Source organism: Pholcus phalangioides, unplaced genomic scaffold (assembly GCF_987345545.1).
Source record: "Pholcus phalangioides strain wild (caught in Gottingen) unplaced genomic scaffold, Ppha-v1.0 ptg000009l_1, whole genome shotgun sequence".
NCBI lineage: Eukaryota > Metazoa > Arthropoda > Arachnida > Araneae > Pholcidae > Pholcus > Pholcus phalangioides.
In genome coordinates this window covers 29698732-29724425 of record NW_028301602.1, presented here as the reverse complement: position 1 = coordinate 29724425, position 25694 = coordinate 29698732, and the positions used below count along the sequence as shown (strand labels likewise).

The 25694-nt window shown below is 34.9% G+C and overlaps 2 long non-coding RNA genes and 1 other non-coding gene across 3 annotated transcripts; 2 read left to right on the top strand and 1 right to left on the bottom strand.

Annotated features, from left to right (window-relative positions):
• Positions 1-446: 446 nt before the first annotated feature.
• Positions 447-3485, bottom strand: LOC149082662 (uncharacterized). Its single transcript, XR_016193194.1, has 4 exons — positions 3312-3485; positions 1849-1921; positions 861-904; positions 447-662 (listed from the first exon to the last, which is right to left on the bottom strand). It is a non-coding gene; the product is annotated as an uncharacterized LOC149082662 (long non-coding RNA).
• Positions 3486-3727: 242 nt separating this feature from the next.
• On the top strand, positions 3728-24988 carry LOC149082660 (uncharacterized). The gene is made up of 4 exons (XR_016193193.1): positions 3728-3966; positions 15487-15553; positions 18168-18196; positions 21904-24988. It is a non-coding gene; the product is annotated as an uncharacterized LOC149082660 (long non-coding RNA).
• On the top strand, positions 18272-18343 carry TRNAQ-CUG (transfer RNA glutamine (anticodon CUG)). Its single transcript has one exon. It is a non-coding gene; the product is annotated as a tRNA-Gln (tRNA).
• Positions 24989-25694: the final 706 nt, after the last annotated feature.

Genomic DNA, 25694 nt, shown 5'->3' with positions numbered 1-25694 from the left:
ACTGTATTATTACAGAAAAAGTCCGAAAACAAACTATTTAAATAAACACCATTAGCAAAACATAAAAAACAAAAAGATAGAAATTATTTTGCAAGTATACTGAAGAAAAAAATAATAATGTTCACGTTGAATTAACATTTCAATATATATATTCAGTGAATTAAATATATGGCCATACTTAAATTTGACACGTATATAATGTATATAAAAACATTTTTGTAGTTAGGGACTGGCACATATTTTTCACTATTTGGATAATTTGATACCTCAGATAAAGTAAATTTCATAGCAACATAATTAGGTTTCATTTATTCAACTCATCACAAAACATGAGAGGTTTGTCAGTATTATCTTTCAACACAAAACAATAGAACTTCTGAATAAAGAAATACTATCAGACAATACTTGCACAAACCCCTTTGTGTTAATGATTCAATAAAATATATATATATAGGACTATATCAGCAAAAGCATAGGGGGGGGGGAAATATAGCAAGATTAATTTTGCTTTTTTTTCTGCCCTCTTCACACAAATTGTTGATGAGGTAAACAAGATCGTGTACTTGATCTTCTAAGGAAACAAAAAAGTAGTACACCCAATCCTATGCTGCCAGATAGCAAGACTACAATCAGCACTATGCCCCAAACTGGAAACCTAGGTCCTAGATGGAAGAAGTGAAATTTTTAGAGCTGTTTTCTTTAGTTTCGCACCAGTTATTAACAATTTTTAACACTATAAAACTTTAAAAAAATTATTAAAAACAAATTTTGCTTTTTTAACCCAATTTAGACCGACCTTTTAAGTATATTATCTCAATAGATTTAATGAAGCAATAAAAAGAGTAATGAAACTGATGTACCTCTTCTAGGAAACAAATGTGGAGCTTTCGGAGCAATTGCACCCCTGAAAATGAATTAAAACGTATTTTCAATCATTTTCATAGCTTACAACAACTGGTTTATAACAAATAATTCTTATGGGGTATAATGCAACAACTTTTACATGAATGAAGTCAGATATAAAAAGTGTTTATTAAGCAATGTGTACATGAATGAAAGTCCAGTAGCTAGCTATAAAAAGTGTGTATTATAAATTATATCAAATAACAACCACCTCCAACATAGATCGAATTGAAAAGATATTTACAAAAAAAAACTGCATTAACCATTTAACAGCCGAATTAAGATTTGAGAATGGATTTTCTTTTAATTTTCTCCTGTTATTTCCTATGTTTAACTGCTTGCATGGACATGTAAATCTTATCAGATAAAGATAAGAACCCTTTACTGGTTCTACTGAGTTTTAAGACGTTGTAAAACACTTATAGAAGTGATTCACAATGTACAATGAATATTTCAAATAATACCTCTACTACTACTTAACCATAAATGAACCTCGTACACATTCTTCTAGGGAATTTCTAATGAATTGGTAGAAGCCGGAATGTGCGTGTAGGCTTACGTGTTGTGAATCTAACATGAAGTTTGTTTCTGTGTAATGCTTGTTGTGTGTAGTGCCGTCAATTTTTCTAACTATGAGTGAAGTGTAGTCATTGAATAATTGTACCGTTGTATGCCCATTGCTCTCTGTGGCGAGAATTTTTTAACTGGGAGATCGGCTTGTATCTGTGCCTAGAAGTTGGGAACTACAAAAACCAACTTTAGCCAACCACCAGTGTAGCGATGGTGGGGTTCGAACCCAGATACTCATGAAAAATACCACAACAAAGTAAAGATATCAAATAAAACAAAAACATTTTTTTGGTAAAAAAAATCTGTTTGGTCCTGAATTAAACGGCTTATAATGGTAAAACTATAAACAATAATAAAAAGTTGAAAGTTACTAACTTAAGAATAGCTTTAGCTATTTTCTTCTTTCCAGCTTCCCCAACTTGAATCAGAATGAAGAATATAATCAAGCCTGTCAATAAAATAACTAAGACTATATATACTTATCACATATAAAGCTTAATAAATGATTAACAATTATTATTAATAAATTAATGATCCTATTCAAAATAGCATGTTGCCTTAAACAGTAGTGATTAACCACTCAATACAGTGGAACCTCATTTTACATTGCTCAGTCATGTGACTTTCATGTTTATACAACATTTGACTTTGGTTGCAATTGGTTTCTACACATTTTAATGTTAAAATAATTAATTTATTCGATGCAAAGCCTCTATTATTTGACATTTTCACTTTCACTTGAACTCTAAATCTTTTGAAAAAAAAAGTTAATTATATCCATCAAATGTGAACAATTTTTGTATGCACTGAAAATGCATTGTTGCAACAGTTCTTGCATATTGTTACTGCAATAGTTCTAATATTTAGGGCAATTGCTGACGTTTACGAAAATAGCCAGTGAGCTGGCTGATGGGCATTTAGAATGGGCACTTGAGTGATTCATTTATTGATTGTTGCTGAGAATATGCAGATATGGCTAGCACAAAAGAAATGGGTTTTGATTGTTATGACGCTCATATGTCCTCTCCGAATTTTTTTTTCTCCCAATGTGTTCAGTGTTATCACACACGGTAAGAAATTTCATCGCAAGCATTTGGAGGATACATGACTGTTGATAAGAGACACATTTGGTATACAGAGAAGTCACCAAGCCAGTCATAATGCCGCTGGGTTGCCGTATTTCTTGTTTTTTCTATGCAGGTGGAGCTAGTTCCACTGTGTTTTCAAACGGGTCCCTAATTTGTTTGTTTGACTGGATCTTTTGAAATTTGAAACAGCCATTGCATTTTGTTGCTATTTTTCCAGTTCAAGTAGCGGTGGATTATTTTTTTCCTGTCGTCAGGTCAGGTTGTCGTTCCATTATATTTATTTCTGTTATTTTTAACCCAGAAATCAGAGAGTATTTATTTTTACACCCACAGAACTATTTATAACAAAGATCTCATTTATGCTGTTACATTTTCTCTTGTGTTTTGTCTAGAAAGTGATATTATTATTATTATGCTTGTTGGTTTCTATTATTGTTATTCTGTTTTTTATGCTTATTTTTCAGTATCGTAACATCAGTAGCGGCCTTAGCGACTTTTTGTCGGGCCATGTTTTTTCGCAGAAAAAAATTCGCTAAAAATTGCCAATCTCTTGATTATACTGAAGCTGTTCCTCTTTGTTTTCCCTTTTTAGCAATGCCTTGGCGAATTTTTTTTTTCGGCATCCGTAGCGTTAGTTACGGCCTTGGCGACTTATCGTCGGCACAACGGATGTGTTTAGTGTCGAAAACATCGTCAATGCCTGGATTATAATACAGCTGTTCCAACTATTGCATTAAAAACCACACTCACCCACGCATATAAATGACAACTGGTTCCTTTTAAATAGCATATTATTAGAGAAAATCAAAACAAGATCCTTGAAAGAAACAATTATTCTGTGAAGGAATGAAAAAAATAGAAAGCTTCACATCTCCACAGTGCAATTTAAACAATCATAATTATAAAAATATAACCCTACTAAAAAAAAACAAAGCCTCAATGTTTACAAACAGAAGACGCACGCTAGTACTGACGTCTGTGACTTAAAAACATTTTTCCTTGCCCTATTTGAAAATATTCTTGATGATGACTGAAAAGTGATTTAAAATTTCGAAATATTATAAAAAAAAGGCATATGAATGTTGAAAATTTGAAAATAAATAATACTTCGAATATTTTTTAATTTCCACAAGTAGATATATTTTTTATTTTCTCAGTGGCAACACAGATAGCTCTGTCTTGGGTGTGGTTGTCGTGGAAACGTTAGCATTTTGTTTAGATCTGATGAAGGGGGACAACAATTTCGTTATGTGGGGATAATAATGATTGTTTTGATCATGTTACGTGAATAAATGAAATTACTTCACGTTAATAATTAAAAAAATTTAAAAGCGACGATTTTGAAAAATTAGAATTTTTTTTTAAAAAATTCGTAGGATGGCAAAGATTCAAGCTCTGCTTTACTGTAAGAGATTGTTTATAAATTTACCCTCCCCTTTTTAATATAATATTTAAGTAATAAATTTCATTGTTTGTTTCATTTCTCTTACATAATCATTATTAAAATTTCTCTTAAATGCCAAGAATATAAGTGTGTAAGTTGAGATTGGATATTATTATTGTAATATATCTGAAATTAATAAGCTAGTAAAGTGAAGTTTTTTTTATAAAAGAAAGAGGGATTTCAGTGATTGCTCTTATTTTTGAAGTAGTGTGATGTGTTATGTGTCCCGGTCTAATTAGCCCTCGTGTGCAGAAAATGGCCGTAGTGCGATGTCAAGGTGGAAAAGTCATGGCACACTTTTCCCCCTCTTTTGACATATGACATAGTGTTTTTTTGTAATCGAGAGTTATTCATATCATATTTATGTGTCATGTTTTTGTGTCATAATTATGTGTCATGTGTTTTGTGTTGTAAGAAAATAAGTTTGTTGTCCTTTTTTTTTTTTTTTTTTTTCAGTTGGGAAAACGAGTAGGTTACACACATTTTTTTTTTTGTACACACGGTATGTGTTTTCGAAATTTTTGATTTTCCACACGATGTCGTGGACTTTGACCGATTTTTCTAAATTAATCCCCTGGAAATTTTGCTCCTTGGTGTCAACAGTCAACCGATTTTGAGGCATCTTTGTTGAAAAAATTAAGAGTTTGTAAAAATTTAAATTTGTTCCAGGATAGTGAAGCAGGAGATGGCCATTTTTCGAACTTTCGTTTCCGATCTCGAAGGTGACGCGGAGAGAATATTTTTTTTTCTGTTTGTTTGTTTATTTTTGCAGAGGGAAACACACAAAATTACCGCTTTTCGTGTTTGAAACTTTTTGCAACATCATCAGAAATTTTCTAGAGGATGAGACATACATGCTGATCTATTTTGTGGAATCATTAATTAAGTAATTCATTAATAATTTCTTTTTTTTGAAATGGAAACTTACACACGTGCCGTTGATATTTGTTAACGTTGAATTTGAATAATAATTCTGATTGGAAAATATTTAGATATTTCAAGAAAGTGTATTCTATGTGTCATCTTGAATTTAAAATCATGTGTTAATTAATTTTTTTAATTTTCTCTGTCATATGACGAAATTCTTTCTGTATCATTAATTATGCGTCGAAGTATGTCATGTGACCTATCATTGGAACGCGGAATTAATTTCCCATCTAATGGTAAAATTTAATTTGTATTTTTTTAATGATGTGTGTACGTAATTAAGCGTTTTCCATTTTGTATAACATTTAGTGCATTGTCCTTGGGATCAGAAGAGACTCCCCGTAGGAAGAAAGTTTCGTTCAGGGCGTTATTTTGTCTGGATTTTAGACTTGCCCTTTCACCTTAATTGGTCAAAATTGATGTCGTAAAAATTTACGCCACGAATCAAAGTGTGCGCATTTTCGAAGCCACGCCCACTTTTCATTTTACTTATACCCTCGAAACGTCGGTGGGTTGGTCAGTTTTGGTTAGTCGTTGGTCAGTCTTGGTGCAGTCTTCCGTGTTTTCTCTCGTCGAGAAAAACGCGGTAAATTTGATGTTAGTAATGTGAAATCGTTCTCGCGAGATGTTGCTTTCGCTACCGCAGTAGTTTCTTCATTTTGTTGCCGAGGCAAATCCTGAAGCCTGTCACCATGTCCAGAGCAGAGCGGAGAAGGATCCGGAGAGTTTTGTCCTGTCTTGGATAGGCCGCCTGTTTCCCGATGTCTCTAGAACTTGATTCGAGATCCAAGAACTGTGGCAGGAACACTGACCCCTGGGTGGCAGAACGTCGAGTCACTCGGAATTTGTGAGTATGTGAGATATTTCCTCTTTGTTCTCTCTCTCATTCACCATTTCTTATGAGTTCGTGGCGGTGATCCGAAAATTTGTTAAGTTGTTGTTAATATCATGATTTCTTTGAGGTTAGATCAAACTCCCCCCCGTTGAATTATTCAGTTAAGTAGAAATTTCTTTAATGTGTCTTAATGCTAATGATCGCTATGGCAATGCACCCATTTGTGTTTATTTCAATATGTTTGTTTCGCTGTTTAAAGTAAAGGTTTGTTAAATGTTGATGTTGGAAAAGCATTTATTTTCTGCTATAAGAGACTTTTGAATTTGCTCAATGTCAGTTTTGAAGTATTTTAAATGATGCTGCTGTATTGTTAAAATATCTCATTGAGGAAGAAAAGTAATTAAAATTTAATTATCTTAACTATTATGAATGTGTATGTGTGACTTGTAGTGATTTGGTTTTTTTTTTACTTGTTTTCATGTGGTAAATGTTAATTAAGATGGAACACTAGCACTCCCCGTTGATAAGGGTTATTTTGTGGTCAAGGTAACCACGCTCTGTATGCCCTATTCGAATCACTGGCCTAAGTGTTGAAAGATATTCATATAAGGGGAAAAATGATCATAGTTCATAAATAAAATTGTTATGGTAAAATATATCTTGGGGAGAACACCATAACATATTGGTGCCGTGTTCTCCTAATAAGAAAATAACCAACATAACATATTGGTGCCGTTCCCACTCGAATTGGAGTGCTCAGTGCAACACACTGTAAGCTAACAAGGTTTCTCTTTTGTTTGTTTGTTGAAATACATCAAGTTTGTCAATGTGTCAAGCAAGTCACACAGGAAAAAAAAAAAAAGTTCATTTGAAAGTATATAGTATATATGTGTACATATATTTTTTTGAGTTGGAGCATTTGTCATTGTGTTGTAACAGTTGAAATACATGATACGAGGTATTGTTGATCGAATCTTTTAGGGGTGACCTCTTTCACTTTTTTTTCTACATCTCATTGATTTGTTTTGAGTGACACACATACATTGACCATGGCACAAGCACAAGATACACAAGCTCTGTGGCCTATTCTCATGGGTGCTTATAATAATTTGCCCATATTTTCTGGCACAGCTGAACCCTCAGCTCGTGAACTGTTTCGTTGCATTGACAATGCTGCTGCATTGGCAGGCTGGAATGCCCCACAGAAAAAACAACTTGTACTGCAGAAGTGTGCAGGCAAGGTGGCCTCACACTTGCGAGAAAATGAGTACAGAGTATCTCAGCTTACCTATGATCAATTGAAAGAGTACTTAATTGAGCGTTTTGATGCTCATGTCACTCCTGAACACACATTAGCACAGCTCACCAGTTCAGTCCAACAGGATGATGAAAAAGTGAAAGACTTTGCAGACAGATTGGAAGCTCTTTCTCGTAAAGCAGTGCCAGTCACTGAAGGTGAGGATGAATCTGTCACGACCTTGAGGAATTCACTCCTCCTTTCTAGATTTACTCATGGTGTCAAACCCACACTTAGACAGTTGATGGCGACGCAAGGTCCCACCACATTTCAAGCTGCAGTGCAGATCGCTCACCGAATTGAGTCGGTGACTAACATGACAAATCTCACAGCTTGGGCTGCCGTAGCTTCACAAATCACACCTCAACCATCTCTTCCACAGGTGCAGTCGCACGTGACTCCCTCAGTGTCGCACAGTGTTGATTCAGACATGCTATTGTCACTTATGGATAAGGTACAGTCACTTGAAAAGTCATTGAAAGAATTGTCACTTTTAACTCAGGCTAGTGCACCAACTACTCGTTCACGTTCACCAAATTTTCATTCGTCTACTCAAAGTGCTCAACCACAAAACTTCCAGTCACATAATGTACCCTACAGTGACACTCGTAAGCATCCAGTTACATGCTTTTATTGTGGATATCGTGGCCATGTTGTTAGAGAATGCCGCAAAAGGTTGAGAGACCAGTCCTCTCGTCAGTCTAACACTTACTCACGTGGACACTCTTCTCGTAACCAGCCATTTCATCGTCCACAATTTTCACGTCCTAACCAGAATCGTCCTGTCAGAAGCTCACGCTCCACACGTAATGAGAATACACAGTTACAAAAACATGAAACTAGGCCTACATCACCAAAAACCACAAATGAAAACAATGCACGCTCCTCTTCTCCAAGAAGGGTCACTTTTCAAGACAATGTGCAGACAAATGAAGAGACTGTAGACTGTTCTGAGTCGGACAAATCACTACCAGTTGTTGATGTCACAGTGGATGGTCGTAAACTCCCATGTCTTGTTGATTCAGGTGCTTCGCTCACTCTGATTTCTCATGTTTGGTGTCGAAACAATCAATTGACTCATAAGTACACACATATAACGCCTGTTATCATTAAAGGTGTATCCGGAGAGACACTTAAAATTCAAGACACTATCACTCTCTCTTTCCAAATTTTGGACAAAACAGTAGAGCAGACATTTTTTGTTATTCCTGCTAGTTCGTCACAGTTGTATGAAGCTCTCTTAGGAGTTGACTTCTTGACTAAGCACAAGGCTCACTTCACGTTCTCTTCAAATGGTATGATACTGACATTCCCAGACTCTAAACAAGAATGGTCAACTACACACAGAATAGCATATGGTAGGTCAACCAAACAAGTCAAAATTCCTCCACACTCAGAGATATTCATTCCCATTGTTGTCAAACCTCGTGTGTCGTCTAATCTTTTGGTAGTTGACAGAAAACGTCCACTTGTCCAAGTATTTCATGTATCAAGTTTTTCAAAATCCTTTGAAGTGGTTAAAAAGAATCTTCGTGTTGCAGCAGAAATCCAGGAGTCGAATCGTTCAGTGAAAGCAGTTGACAAAAACATACAGGTTGGAGACCACGTATACCTTTTCACTCCTAAAGTGCCACCTCACCTTTCGAAGAAATTTTTCAAGAAAAACACAGGACCGTACAAAGTGGTAGATAAGCTGTCACCAGTGAGTTTTCGTATCCAGAAAGTCAATAATGAGCAGGATACACAGGTTGTCCATGTGGACAGATTGTCAAGACCACATACAAAATCTCCACCTATTTCTTTGGACTCTAACGTAGATCAAAATCAGTCCAGTAATTCCCAAAAGCCAGAGTCGAACGAAGAGACACAGTACATGAGTAATACGCCTTCTTTGTTGTCATTTAGTGACATTCCTTTGTTCAAGTCATGTAATGTGCCTGTTGTTTCCAGATGTAATGTACCTATTGTTCGAAGACGTAACCAATTTCATAACCTTCGTCCCAGTGTTGTTCGACCTGCAAGGTTTCGGGACTAGTTACATTATTATATTTCAGCTGTATATGTATATATATTTGTTTTAATGTTATAATTTTCTTTGAGTACTTGTTGTTTCTGAAAGTATATTCTGTAATAATTATTTGACATATAAAAGGTTTGGTGTTTTGTAGAACTGTTCACGTTCATGCTATAAAATGTGTGATGTAAGAATTACTCATTATTTTTTTTGTTTTCTGTGTTTATAATCAAAATTAATTGTGAATGTGCTCAGGATAAATATGTGAACGTACATATTCAAGTTTTCTTTTCTTTCATACATTCATGATATGTAACTGCTGTGTCCTCTTTGGGAAAGGTGATTGAGCTGCCAAATATTTTTTTTTCTTTCAAAAATTAGGCTGTAACCACACACACACACACACACAGAGTCTGTGCAAATTTCGAATCCTACATAGGGATACACAAAAAGAGAAAGGATTTGTCAAACTAGCCCAAATTTCTCACTCTCCAGTGCAAACTTTCGGAAAAATCAGACGTTCATTGAACATGTGTAGATCATGAGAATTGGTGTCTCTAGACAAAGAAATATTGTAAGATGATACATGTCTCAAGTATTCAGTATATATGTCATGAAAATGTTTGTCGCTATTTTTTTTTGAAAGATTTGTCTTATGACATAGGCTGGTGTTGTGACCATGGTGAACAGGAATCCCTTATACCCTGTTTTCTCACTTTTAACTTCGCAAGTTTCTTTAGACCCTAGGGTTGTGATTACCGGAAACCACCCGAGGTAAACCCCTGGCGATCCGGTTCGGGCCAGTTTGTTTGGGCAAATTCGGCTTGTTCGTTTTTGTCCGGCATTAATCCGCTGAGTTCTACAGTTGAAGGTAGGGTCTTTGACTGTGGAGCGAGGATTGGGAGCCAGAGGTCGGGCTATTGCAACTCATCGAAATCCTGGTTTTCAATCCATAATCGATTTCTACATCTTTGCCACGTCACAGCACCCCCCTCTCGAGACCACATTAAATTTTTTTTTTTCATTCACTATTTCATATGTCTCTGTAACAAGTTGCATTGTTTACCTTTACCAGACCGCCAGAATGAGAGAGAGACGGGAAATCTCACATGCTTGGATGTATTTTTCATTTATGTAACATGTTTTAAAGAATATATATTTTCTTATGCATAACAAATGTCCATATGTGCAGAAAAATGTCACCTTTTGAATACTAATCATGTGTTGTTACTTGAGTATTCCAGAAAAAAAAAAAGGGAGGAAACCAAAAGCGAAGAAAAAAATTCTGATAGCAAATCAGTGTTAACCATGGATGTGATAATGTAGATGATTGTGGACAATCAAAAGAATCTCAGAAGAAGTCGGTTTGTAGATTTAAAATGTTACTTATTTGTGGTATCTGTGAAACACCAGATCTTATTTGTGGTATCTGTGAAACACCAGATCTTATTTGTGGTATCTGTGAAACACCAGATCTTATTTGTTGTATCTGTGAAACACCAGATCTTATTTGTGGTATCTGTGAAACACCAGATCTTATTTGTCGTATCTGTGAAACACCAGATCACTGTTGCATATTGATGATTGAAGTATTTGTACGTTCATTTCTTCTACGTTTTCATAGTTCGTGTGCAGAGTCCTAGCCAGGAAGACATTGGAAGTAGGTACTTTGAGGTACTTTGATGGACTTGCTCAGGTGACACACTTTGATTTTATTCGTCTGCGTGGACAATATTCTTTTTCCTCGTCTCAGAATTTAGTCATGGAATGGTATAGCGTTTGCACTTGTTCTTTTCTACTAAAACCACACTTGGTATTTGCCAAACAACTCACTCAGTCACTCTTTCATTCATTTTCTTTTTGGCATAAACAGTGACATATCCTCAGTTCTCTACCCTGCCTTTTTCTTTGTGGATGTTCCGTCTTCAAAAATTTTCCCTGTGTGAAAATTTTTTTTCCAGATCCGTCGGTAATATGTCAAGGTGGAAAAGTCATGGCACACTTTTCCCCCTCTTTTGACATATGACATAGTGTTTTTTTGTAATCGAGAGTTATTCATATCATATTTATGTGTCATGTTTTTGTGTCATAATTATGTGTCATGTGTTTTGTGTTGTAAGAAAATAAGTTTGTTGTCCTTTTTTTTTTTTTTTTTTTTCAGTTGGGAAAACGAGTAGGTTACACACATTTTTTTTTTTTGTACACACGGTATGTGTTTTCGAAATTTTTGATTTTCCACACGATGTCGTGGACTTTGACCGATTTTTCTAAATTAATCCCCTGGAAATTTTGCTCCTTGGTGTCAACAGTCAACCGATTTTGAGGCATCTTTGTTGAAAAAATTAAGAGTTTGTAAAAATTTAAATTTGTTCCAGGATAGTGAAGCAGGAGATGGCCATTTTTCGAACTTTCGTTTCCGATCTCGAAGGTGACGCGGAGAGAATATTTTTTTTTCTGTTTGTTTGTTTATTTTTGCAGAGGGAAACACACAAAATTACCGCTTTTCGTGTTTGAAACTTTTTGCAACATCATCAGAAATTTTCTAGAGGATGAGACATACATGCTGATCTATTTTGTGGAATCATTAATTAAGTAATTCATTAATAATTTCTTTTTTTTGAAATGGAAACTTACACACGTGCCGTTGATATTTGTTAACGTTGAATTTGAATAATAATTCTGATTGGAAAATATTTAGATATTTCAAGAAAGTGTATTCTATGTGTCATCTTGAATTTAAAATCATGTGTTAATTAATTTTTTTAATTTTCTCTGTCATATGACGAAATTCTTTCTGTATCATTAATTATGCGTCGAAGTATGTCATGTGACCTATCATTGGAACGCGGAATTAATTTCCCATCTAATGGTAAAATTTAATTTGTATTTTTTTAATGATGTGTGTACGTAATTAAGCGTTTTCCATTTTGTATAACATTTAGTGCATTGTCCTTGGGATCAGAAGAGACTCCCCGTAGGAAGAAAGTTTCGTTCAGGGCGTTATTTTGTCTGGATTTTAGACTTGCCCTTTCACCTTAATTGGTCAAAATTGATGTCGTAAAAATTTACGCCACGAATCAAAGTGTGCGCATTTTCGAAGCCACGCCCACTTTTCATTTTACTTATACCCTCGAAACGTCGGTGGGTTGGTCAGTTTTGGTTAGTCGTTGGTCAGTCTTGGTGCAGTCTTCCGTGTTTTCTCTCGTCGAGAAAAACGCGGTAAATTTGATGTTAGTAATGTGAAATCGTTCTCGCGAGATGTTGCTTTCGCTACCGCAGTAGTTTCTTCATTTTGTTGCCGAGGCAAATCCTGAAGCCTGTCACCATGTCCAGAGCAGAGCGGAGAAGGATCCGGAGAGTTTTGTCCTGTCTTGGATAGGCCGCCTGTTTCCCGATGTCTCTAGAACTTGATTCGAGATCCAAGAACTGTGGCAGGAACACTGACCCCTGGGTGGCAGAACGTCGAGTCACTCGGAATTTGTGAGTATGTGAGATATTTCCTCTTTGTTCTCTCTCTCATTCACCATTTCTTATGAGTTCGTGGCGGTGATCCGAAAATTTGTTAAGTTGTTGTTAATATCATGATTTCTTTGAGGTTAGATCAAACTCCCCCCCGTTGAATTATTCAGTTAAGTAGAAATTTCTTTAATGTGTCTTAATGCTAATGATCGCTATGGCAATGCACCCATTTGTGTTTATTTCAATATGTTTGTTTCGCTGTTTAAAGTAAAGGTTTGTTAAATGTTGATGTTGGAAAAGCATTTATTTTCTGCTATAAGAGACTTTTGAATTTGCTCAATGTCAGTTTTGAAGTATTTTAAATGATGCTGCTGTATTGTTAAAATATCTCATTGAGGAAGAAAAGTAATTAAAATTTAATTATCTTAACTATTATGAATGTGTATGTGTGACTTGTAGTGATTTGGTTTTTTTTTTACTTGTTTTCATGTGGTAAATGTTAATTAAGATGGAACACTAGCACTCCCCGTTGATAAGGGTTATTTTGTGGTCAAGGTAACCACGCTCTGTATGCCCTATTCGAATCACTGGCCTAAGTGTTGAAAGATATTCATATAAGGGGAAAAATGATCATAGTTCATAAATAAAATTGTTATGGTAAAATATATCTTGGGGAGAACACCATAACATATTGGTGCCGTGTTCTCCTAATAAGAAAATAACCAACATAACAGCGACAAAAATGATCAATAATTAGATTTATTGCATTTGAAACTGCTGGTGCGAACTGAACTCAGATGTTGGAATAGATAGCACATTTCAAATTATTTTGGCAGTTTAAACCTTATATGCTCAATCCATGGCCCGTAGAGTCATCTGATGTGGCCTGTGACCCCAAACCTAATTTTGTCGAAATGAACTAAGTGGCACATTGACAAATAACTTGAGTGACTTGCGACATATTTATAGATAACTTAAGTGATCCATGGATTATTTGAGTGGCTCGCGGCATATTTATAAATAGCTTAAGTGACCCGCTGCATGTTTACAGATCATGAATGACCTGTTGCACATTTACAGATCACAAATGACTTACACACATTTACAGATCACTTGAGTGACCCATGGCACATTTACAGATCACTTGAATGACCCATGGCACATTTACAGATCTCTTGAAGGACCCAAAACACATTTTCAGATCACCCAAATGACCTGCGGCACATTCCCAGACCACTTGAATGACACTGCACATTCCTAGATCACTGAAGTGGACTGAGACACAGTTACCTATGCCACCTACGGCACTTTCCCAGATCACTAGGGACTAGTTACAGATCAACTAAATGACCCACTGCACAGTTTTTTCCAGATCACTCATTCAGCCTGCAGCACATTTATAGATCATTCAAGTAACCCATAATGCTGATAAAGATCACTCAATAGCATAAATGGTGATAATGGGGCTCACACCCGGATCCACACGATGGGAGTCCATGACAATGACCACTCGACCACCACAGCAGTACTGGGATCTTTTGTGGGCCCCCAGACCAGAATTTCATGGGGCCCCTTTATGATGAACTTATAGTGTGAAAAAACAAAAAAATGATAACCATCCCGGGCCCTCAGAGCTGGAGCCTTGTCAGCCCCACTCTTGTGGTGGCCATGTAAAAAGTAATACTTATTTCAAATAATTCAATCAAAGCAGAACTGGCAGGACTTGATACCCAAAGCATTGCTTTACACGGTTAGATACAGCTTGTATTGGAAAACTATTAGCCTACATTATATAAATGCTAGTAAAAATACTGTATCGTAATCAAACTTAGTTATTCTTACTTTTGCGCTAAGAATAAGTTTCAGGAGTTTCTTAAGCATCATATACAATCAGCACTGCCAAATTGAAGGACATTTTAGTCCTACAATTTATTTTGATTGCTACATATACAGTCAAACCTCGTTAGTACGTCACCCGGTTAACACGTCACTCTGCTTACCGGATCACTTTTTTGGAAGTCCCAATTGTCCTCAGGCAGGAATTGCCCAGCTATGGCTTACTCCGTTTAACGAGTCACTCCGCTTATCAAGTCATATTTTTGATCTCTCAAGAGTGACTCATTAACGAGGTTTGACTGTATTCTAATGTTATGCACAATAGAGGTGTCATTTTAAGTATCCATGATTGCCTAGATGATTTAATAATAGAAATCAACATTACATATATGGCATAAATGAACTTCGGAAACACCTATCTGCTATGAAAAGAGTACAACAAATGTTTTATATCAATATACATATATAAGCAGTTGAAGAAATTTTGGAAGGTCAAGAATCTTATCTTCAATTGAAAAATATTAAATAGTTCTGTAGTTTTTCCTTCAGCTTTTATGTTATGCTCTATTCAAATTGTATATTTTACAAGAAAGAATACATACATATTGTCCAAAATAATTCTTTAGAGAGCAGAAAATTATTTTACAATCATATTAAGTATTCTTTGTATAACATAATCACTTTAAACATTACATGCAATCAATGTGTGTATTTCCAAAGGAAATTTAATATTGAAAAAGCAATATTCGAGGTTTTTGACATGACTGTTTAAACTGTCAAAAACTGCCATGCGCCAGAAACCCTGATTCAGCTGTATGCCATAAACATTAAAAAAAAAATTCCTATAGATTTAATTGGGAATTTTTAAGTTAGTGTTCCATCGAATTGCTTCAGATATTTTAATTTTATTTTGTCCTTCAGTTTAGAAAGGTTAAGAAACACTAAATTCGAGTATTACTGCTTCATTATGTAAAAAGTTTGGGAATTTGCTGGATTGTGACAAAACATCATAATGTGAGGCAATAAAGACGGCAAAGTAATTGTGCCAGTTTTCTACTCACATGTCCTACCTTGATTTTTAAATAATATTTATTATTATTTAATCTTTTCTAGTGCTCTGTTTTGTTGCAACTACGCTAGCATATGAAGCGAAGGGAATACCTGACCCTAGAGGGATTCAGTAAGTTTTATATTTTTATTGAATTGAACTGGCTTTTGTTACAAATTCTATGATTTTTTATACATGTGTGTGCTATTCCTTCTTCAATTAACCTTTATCATTATACCTACATTTTCAAGAACCTAGTTGCAGTTTAATGTTTGATCAATGTAAAAACAAAATATTGTTCTGGATTAATTCTGTCACAAGTTCTATAAAGATGAAACAAAATACAGAACATCACAGATCAATTTAGAACAGCTATTTACACGTATTCACAAGCAGAGATTTCACTACGCATGCTAAACAGAGCCCCTGACAGACTGCTTCTCAAGCGTACACAAGAAAGGTGAGTTCGTCACTATGACCTCTCGACCACCACAGCAGCAAAAGTACTTCCATCTGTTTGGCACATGCTTAAGGGTATGAGGAAAAAAATATCTCGAAACCTCAATTGTCAGATCCCTTTTCCTTCTACAAATTTCTTTGGCACCAAGACATCATTCAGAGCATCGATGCTGCTGCCGAACTCGCCAAGTTTGTCACCAACATGGTGAGATTTACAAAGAAATGTGCTACTTTTCATTTCTATATAAAATAACATGCCGTAATAAATGATAAATAAGGACTATTTACGCAATTTTTGTAATCGTATTTTGATGCTTTAACACCGGAAGATTCAAATGCCATTTTTCATGATTCTCTTGTGCTAAGCTTTGTAAAACTGCACCTGAAATGTAACATAAAAACAAGGGTAACCACTGATAGGCATACAAACTCTGAGGAACTTTATTTTTGTAATTAAGTCAATTTTTGCTGTTTAGATCACATTGTTTAGTTAGAAAATTCACTTAAATAACATATTAATGCATTAATTTCTTAGAACATGTGACCGAAACAAAACAGAAGTATGTTTCACCTCTGGCCCTGCTGTCATTTTGTTTGTTCTTTTAGAAAATGAAATTCTTTGTGGCATTTAGTTTTGTGAATATGTAATGGGTGATTTCTGATTTCTCACAGAATGGCCTAAATTGTGTCCACAGCAGTTTACATTTAATAACTTGACACAGAAATTTTTTGTCACTTTCTATTTAAATTTGTGTTTCTGAAAAATCGCCAATCGCCACTGTGTTTTTAATTTTTTCATGAATAGATTTTTTTAATTTGCTTGAACAAATTTTCATTTGTTTAGGGAATGTCCTCTTTGCTGTCCCCAGTGTATTTTTCAAAATCATAATTTTCTATCGTGAAACAAAAATATATTCTTTTTTCCCCAATCATAGGTCAGTTTTAGGACTAGTATACTTTCATCTTTTTCATAATTTCAAATATTTTTATCAGTAGTTTATAGCAAAATGAAAACTTTCCCCATCTTTTTTTTTTCCATTTGTGACATTTGGAAAATATTGGTTCAAATCCTACAACAGTTGCTCTACTTATCAAATTTTGTATTAAGGAGGTTAAGAAGAATGTTGCTATTACTTGAACCTCCTTTTATATCAATTAGAATTAGATTTATTGAGGAAAAAAAAATGAGAGTGTTTTTATTAAATGTCCTTCTGGCTACTTTTTTTGTGAGAAATATATGATCACGAATAATTTTCACTTTACCATATGTTTCAATTCAGAGACATCTATTATTTCTGAAAAGCACATGTTTTCGACATGCTTAGTTTTTGACCAGTGTTGCAAAACATGTAAAAATGTCTTCCTCTTGGTATTAGCTAACCAGAAGGAAGGTTTGATCATAAGTTAAGGGGAGAGGGGAAATTAAACAAAATCTAAATTTCTTGGTTGCAATGTCAAGGTGCAGTAATGTTTCATCTAATGACTTTGCTTTAAGAATGCAACTCGTGCTCTAGCAAAACAAAGAAAAATTAGAAATCAGTTGCCCCCATAAAATTGGCAAAAAAAAAAGCAATTGACAAAAATATTGTTCAGAGTATCAGTGTTTGTTCAAGTAGAAAATGAGCTACTAAAATAGATGGAACATGTTGCAATAGTCAAGCATTAATATCAAATTATGTACCAAAACAGGTGAAATACCTAACTGATTTGTCTATCTCTTAACATGATTAAATTTAAATTAATTTTTTTCACCTTGAATTTTTAAAAAACTTCATTGTTGACTATATTTCATTTATTAGCAGGTGAAGAAGTGCCCCCTAAAAATTGTTTTGGATTTTTTGGGTTGGCATTTTTTTTTTATAATTTTTTTTTATTTTTCGTCCAATTTTGTGAGAATGACCCTAATACGTATAAATATGATGTAAATAGAGTCTCACATATAAAGCTATCAAAATGATGGTTTAACAGATTTAGAGGGTAAATAAAGTTTTCCTCAATGCCACAGGGGCATCTGCAAGGAAAAAAAAAAGAAAAGAGAAATGCAGGAACACACACACTTGAACTCTACACACTAAAAACATCTGCAGGAAGAAACATAACCATTTGCTTCTGAGGGGTTGCTATGATTAGAACAAATTTTGTAATGATCAGAAAGATCTCATTGAGAGTCTTTTTTTTTTTCACCAGATGTTAAAATATTACCATTGATCCACCCTGTATTGTGTGTTGAGATTTGCTGGTGGTTTTGTTTCTTATAGTTTATTATATATATATATTTTTTTTTCAGGAGCCATACGAGTAGGAGTACTGGTACAGGTAATTTTTTCCTTGTTATTTTAGTGCTATGCATTAATTATTTTTTCATTCTTGTTTATATAGACTGTACAGGGTTCCCACATGGTCTAGTGGTTAGGGTACCTGACTCTGACCCAGGAGGCGTGGGTTCGATTCCCGGTGTGGGAAGCATTTTTTCCGCTGTGGTGGTCGAGTGGTCATAGTGACAGACTCGCATCGCGGGGATCCGGGTTTGAGCCCCACCATCACCACAGTGGTGGTCGGTTGAAGTTGGTTTTCTGTGGTTCCCAACTTCGAGGCTAAAATGCGAGCCGATCTCCCTGTCAAAACGTCTCACCACAGAGCAACAGGCCTACAAACAGTACAAATATTCAGTCACTACACATCACTCACTTCACTTCTGAGATATATATGGCAGCACTGAAAAATCACAGACAACACTAGATACGCACTCAGACTGTTAGGTAGACAACTTTACACAACTTTAGGTAGTAAATTGCCTATGGCGATAGACCTGAGTTGTGCTTGGTTGAAAAAAAAAAGACTACAGGGTGATTTTATAATTCTCTTTGTCATATTTTATTGACTAACCGTTATTCCTAGAGGCATACTTCCAATTAGAAAAGTATTCAAATAATGTGAAGAGACTCGGATATGCCATTTATGTTGCGAAGGATCATAATTCAAAAGTTGGAGAAAAGTTTGGAAGGAACAGCATGAATCAGGGAAAGAAGCATTTTCCATCAGTTTATGCTGTTTTTTTTCCCTAGTTTGCTCAGATTTTTGTATTCAAATAATTCAGCGCAGTTAGAAACATGGAATTATTTTAGTTGCCATCAAAAGAGAGACACAGGTTAACAACTTTCTGAGTATTTGGGCACACAGGGATGGTATAAAAAGGTTATTTTTTTATTTTGACAACTATACAACCCCTTACAACATGAATGACATATCTGAGTTCTACACATTATTTGGGTATTTTTTGTAATTTGAAGTATGCCTCTAGGATCTATGGCTCGGCAGTAAAATGTGACAAAGGGAATTAAGAAGCCACCCTGTATACATTCCTGTTGTTTTGATATCTATTGCCTAAGGGGCCGTTCAAGTATTACGTAAGCAAATTTTTATCCACTTTTGACCCCCTCCCCCCCTTGTCAGCAAAATTTCGTCATCAGCTCTGCCCCTCTGAATCCTAACTCATATTTTCATAAAGGGTGGTTGATGACGTGAGCATTATCCAAACCCCCCCCCCTCCCCCCTTGTTATCAAAAGTCAGCAAATCGGAAACCCCCTCCCCATCGATGATGACGTAATACTTGAACGGCCCCTAATAAATACAGTGATGATAATTAAATATTTGATCCAAATGCGTTTGGATATTTCACATCTTTTTTTAGAATCGCTACAACAAATTTAACATTACAACCTGGACCAAATCGTTTGTTATATCACTGCCAACTGAGCTAGAGATTACATGACTTTCTTCATCCAACCTAGGAAACATTCTCTCTGATTAAATATATTCCCCACGAATATGAATATATTGCCTACGAATATAAATGTATTCTCTATGCTCATCTCCAGCATGTCAGCTAGAATGTGTCATGTGACCAAACACATCGAGTTGGCCATGCCTGAGATTTGGACAGATAAAGTCTCTAGTTTTGTTGGCCTTAAACTAAGTTAGCCATGATTATATTGAGTTTTCAGTTCATTGTATTTTACACCCTCATATTGATGATCATTACTAGATATATTATGATCAAAAATTTTGGAATCAAATGTGACTATTGAAAGAAATGGAATATTACTTGCACATGTGTCAGCAGCTCTTAGTGAGAAATGACTATTTTATCTCCGAGCTGCGAGACATTTAAAAATTTTATTTTAGGAATTGTAAATAAAACATTGAATGCACTGCATGCACAACCTCATAGCAGCCTCTCATGTTCTCTCTCTTACTCTTTGATAAAAGTTTGATTGTGCCCAGCTCAACGCAACAGCAGCCACCTGGTGATAGTTTTTGTAATTGATGACCTTGAATGGTACACTTCAGAGCTGGAGTGAACAACTTCTGGGTAGACCAAAGAAGCTCTACCTGGCCCACGAACAATGAAAGGAATGAAACAACTGAGAAAGCTCACGAAAAAACAATGTCAATCCATACAAAATGATATGCATAACAGCTTAAAGGCAATGAGCGCTATGTAGCCATCTTGCATGTCTGCCCTTCAGATTGAAAAGATTATGCACTGCTGGTCTATGGTATTCAGATTATATACAGCCTATATTTTTAGAAGAATGATACGTTGATGAGAAATCAATGCACTGAATTTTTATGGGTATCTTTTTTCAGCCACCTCGTTGGGCATTTTGTCTGTTGTGGCCTTTTTATTTGTATCAAATGGCTGGGCTATTGGGTCATGATATGAGGAAATCCATTTTTTGGCATTTCACCCGCAGCTGCAGTGCATATCTTAAAGAGATGCATTTATGCATAGGGGACTTCTACAGTACAGATATGTTATATAGTACAGTGACACCAGGATTCGCATCAGTGATTTGTTCCAAGACCAACGATGTAAGTCTAGGTCAATTTTCTAACTGCTTGTGTCTCTTCCGTTTTCAGCAGGAGGGGAGGTAAAAGCATTTTCTTTGTTCTTTCTCATCTGTTGAGATTATTTAATCATTACACTTCACTTATAGTTGGAAATATTGATGACAGATTGCAGCACTTTACATAACAAACATTACTCAGAAACAAGACTTCACATTGAATTCACAACATGTACTAATTTGTTAGAAGTTTCGCAGAGGAATATGGGCAAGGTGCATGTGTGTGGTTTAGTAGTAGTCTCTTTCCTCAAGTCTTTGAACTTATCGGATTCATGTAAAAAGTTCTTCTTTTAACCAGTCAACTGTCCAATTAATTTTTCCGAGCGTTACTCGCAGTGTCCACTTTTTTTTGAAGATGCGCGTGCTTTTTCCCTTTTTTTGGAAGTTAGAAATATTAAAATATTTTTTATAGCATGTTTTTTTATAGCTTGAATGTGTCGAGACATAATATGACGCCCCAAAAGTGGGGAGGGCGGTCATAATATCCTGTGACTAAAAGAAATGCTGTTGATGGATTTATGTGGAACCATAGTGGTTGAACCTTTGCTAAAAGATATATGAGTAATAAAACAGATGTATCTTCGCAAGGGAGTTGGAAATTGAAACAAAAGTGATGGGGATGCAGCTTTGCAAAACATGACAAAGATAATAGTAATAATAATCTCAGACCTTGAAATATAATTGTCAACTCCATCTTAGTGATGAGATAATAAAGTAGAAAAATGGCTGTACAGAGATGGCAGCACATGTATGACAAATTATTTCGTCATATCTATGTGAAAAAGACTGAAAAGTCTGCGTGTCGGCAAATGCCATCGTAGGCAACACCATTACGTATATCAGTGACGGCAAATGCCGTCTTAACCACTTGACTGGTGAAAAATACCAAAAAAAGTCTGTGCGTCGGCAAATGCTGTCGTAGGCACCAACATTACCTATGGCAGCGACGGCAACCGCCGTCGTAACCACTTGACTGGTTAAAGAATTAAGGTGTATTCATTCTATATAATTTAGTATTTCTAAAAGGTAATATTTTTAATCGTTTGAAGAATTGTTTTATATGCAGTATTATTAAGTTAATAAGTAGAATTATTTATCTTCATTACCTATAGGTCCAATTTTGCCTGGTTACATAGTCGTATCATTGTTAGCGTTTATCCTTTTCATTGCAATGATGGCCATCTTTTGGTGCTATAAGCGAGAAAAAGGGATTCGTGGTGAAGAAAAAACCATTTTCTTCACAGAGAACTGATGGAGGGAACAGTGTGTTCATACACACACTCATGCCTGCAAATACGATGATGTTCAGTGTCTGTTTTATCCTATCAAAAAATTTACGTCTTCGACCTAGGATGTATAATATATATGGTAGAGGGCAGGAAATAGGGGAAAAAACTGTTGTGTGTGTGTGCATGTATACACTGTTTAGATTAGCTGATGACCAAAAGTGTTTCAATCATTTGTATTAGGTTGCAGAATTCCATTGCAGGAAAAATTGTATTACAGCCATGATGTTGTATCGAAGACCTTTGTATAAGATCGTATGCTGATATAAATATCTGTATTTTATGGGAATACTAAACAAGTTCAAAATTTTACAAAGTTATTTTCATTGCTTATACTCTTTATGTTACAGACATTCAGTGGTAAATGTACCAAAATTATAAAATGCTAAATCTGTTATAAGGCTGAATATAAAACATTGTTATTGAAGTATCACTGAGCTTGTATTGTTTTGAAATGTTATTGTTTTACATCAGAAATTTAAACTTGTAAAATGTGTTAGAGTGTGCCTTTATGGAATTCTTTGATGTTAAAAAATGAGTGATAATAAGCATGTGTATCAATGTCTGAAAAAAAACTTTACAATTATTCGTAAATGAATGATTTAGATGATTAGCTGTGTTGCAAAATCTGTGTTTGTTTCATAAAGTGATATCGCTTGAATGTGCCTATACATATTAGAAATTTTAGAAGCAAAAAATATCTTCTAAATACTCTGGGAAATATACCCCAACTTGCCATCAATGCGAAATGCATATGACCTATTTTTATATGCGTTTTCATATTTCATTAAGCTTCCGTCCATTTTGCGTTTGGCTTTTATATACTTGCAATTTTATAAGTTTATATTTTTTCAAATTCCTGATGTATTTAGCTTAGAAAATGAGTGTTTATGAGTGAGTACTGAGAGCTTTGTGAAGTTACGCATGCCATTATAAGTTCTATGAAAGATGGATAGAGGTTACTGTAATGTATTTCTATAAAGTGGTAAATATTTTTTCCGGGTGGGGGGGGGGAGAAAGGGGAAATTGAAGTTATTAAGTAAAATTTTGCTGTCGTAAATGAGAGCCTGAAATGTGCATGTTTAAAAACTGATATAATCCTCGACAAACATTCATGCATTTCTTATAAGGCTTAAGAAATAGATTTTGCGCAGCGATTTCAGTCTTCATAAAGACAGTAAAAATCTCATTTTATCGATATTTTTTCAAAGATTTTAGTCATTTTAATTTTTTTTTTTTAAATTCAAACATTGCACAAATAATGTTTCTCTATTGAATGATATTTAGTATGTGCTGAATAAATGAGAATAGTTGTGTTAATAAAACAGCGCAACTCAATAGTATTGTTCATTTGATGTTATTCAAAGTATAGTAGAACCTCGATAACTCACCCCCAAAGTACAGATGAACATGTTGATTTAAGCAGATGTCAAGTTAGCAAGGTTTCATTTGATCTCAGACTCTCAATTTTCAAACATCACATATATATATACACATTTAGAGTTACATAATTCCATTATCCATAAATTAATAAAAAAATGAAAAATATCTGAAATTTTTTTCCACAAAAAGTTTTTGAATAATGGGGTTGACAAAAATCACAATTTTTTAAAATTTTGCATCTCTAAGATTTAAATAATAAATTTTGAATTTAAATATTGTGTCTAAACATGACTGAACAATACTAAATCCTAAAGATCCTACATATGTTTTTAAGTAGAGAAATCAGATACCAATTTTTTACACAAATTTATTTTTAGCTTATTTAACTATCTCTTGCTCGAAAATTTCAGCTATCATCTGCACTTAACTTTTGTAGTTCCACAGGTAGAGTTCCCAGGCTCAAAAAGTGGAAAATGACCCAACCCCCAAGCATAGCTGCCAACTTTTGAAAATGAAAATTCAGGAGATTTTCGCGCAAACCCGTATTTTATGCTAAAACCACTCCCTAATAAATACAATAGGGATTTTCCAAACATAAAAGTTAAAGCGTAGGGAATAAAATCCCTACTCAAAAACTGAAGTCAAATTAAAATAGGGATTTTACTCACATGGAAGTTAAACCCTTGAGAATCAAATTCCTACGCAAAAAACAAGTGAAATTGGAGGCCAAAACTTCAATGATGTAAAAATAAATATTGTGTTCAATCAGAAACGCTGTGAACAAACATTCTGCGCGAATGTCCCCAAAATCATCGGAAGATGAAGGAAAACACCGGCAATTTTTGAAGAACACTGACTTTTTGTGACACTTGCTTGATGGTTTTTTTTTCATTTCACATGAGTGATGATGTCAGTCTTTCCATGACCGATGTTTATGTCCGTAACACAAAGGAAAAGTTGGCCCTCTTCTGGAACGTTTGATGAAAGGAAATTCATCGGAATAAGTATCTTTAAAATTGATTAAATATGTTTTTGCTTATGAGTATTCATGCTTTGTTATATCACACGTACGTAACTTCAACAAAAGAAATTTTGACCATATGCGCGACACTATAATCTTCAATTATTATCCAGGACTATTGGCTGCTAAGCCATTTCCCTGCAGGATAAGACGAACAACTTTCTTGTTACCATCAGAGGGTTTGTAAAACTTCCTTATAAAGGGAATTTCCCCATTTACGACGTGTGATGTCATTTCGAAAGGGAAAAAAAAAGAGACTTCATGCCCCACAAGAAATTTCTTAGGAATTGTTTTCATAAGCGGGAATTTTTTTTAATGAAGTAGGAACAATTAGGGACTTTTTTGATTTTTGTAAAAATTCGGGAGATTTAAGAACTTTTCGGGAGGTCGAGCGATGAAGCTAAAATTCGGGAGACTTGGCAGCTATGCCCAAGGTATGAGGACGTATTTTCAACCAACAAATGACAAAAAAAAAAAATATATATATGAAACCAAGAATTGTTGAAGTATACAAAAGAATTATGAGAATATATTAACTAGCCAATCCATGGGCAGTTTCGAAAAATTAGTTGTGATAACACAATGCGAGTCAGTCCATTTAAGCAGGGTTTAGCTATTATGTGTCGAGTTAAAGAGGTTTCTCCCCATTGAATAAATGTAGAGTTATCATGGGTCTACTGAATTGATTTTATTATGACTTGGTAAATGTTTGAGTATTTTCTATGGCTTTACAAATGTGAGATTTCAAATTGTGAAGAAATGGGCTCTACATGGTAAACATGAAGTTTATGTAAATAATAGCAATCTCACTTGCATCACAAAAAAGTATTTTTTGTCCCGGTGTTTTAACACATTCCATTTTATAATTTGTTTTAAAATTATTGTTCTGTATTTTGATGTTTACTGCCATTAAATAACATTACAATTAGTAGAGAATATGCATTGTTATTGGGAAAGTCATATCAAATATACTGTTTCCATTACCTGTACATCACTGAGATGTAACGGGCACCAAGTAAAGCAAGGGAGCCATGGATGACGAGTTTGAGAACCACTGTTGTACAGAAACAGAACTTTAGGGCTTAATAATTTAAAAAAGTAATTTAGGCGCCAATTACAGTGAAACCTGTGGGAAACAGGATGCTATGAGACTAATATTTCACTTTAGAAAAATTTCCCTTTTATAAAGGTGCAAATCAAAGCACTAATCATT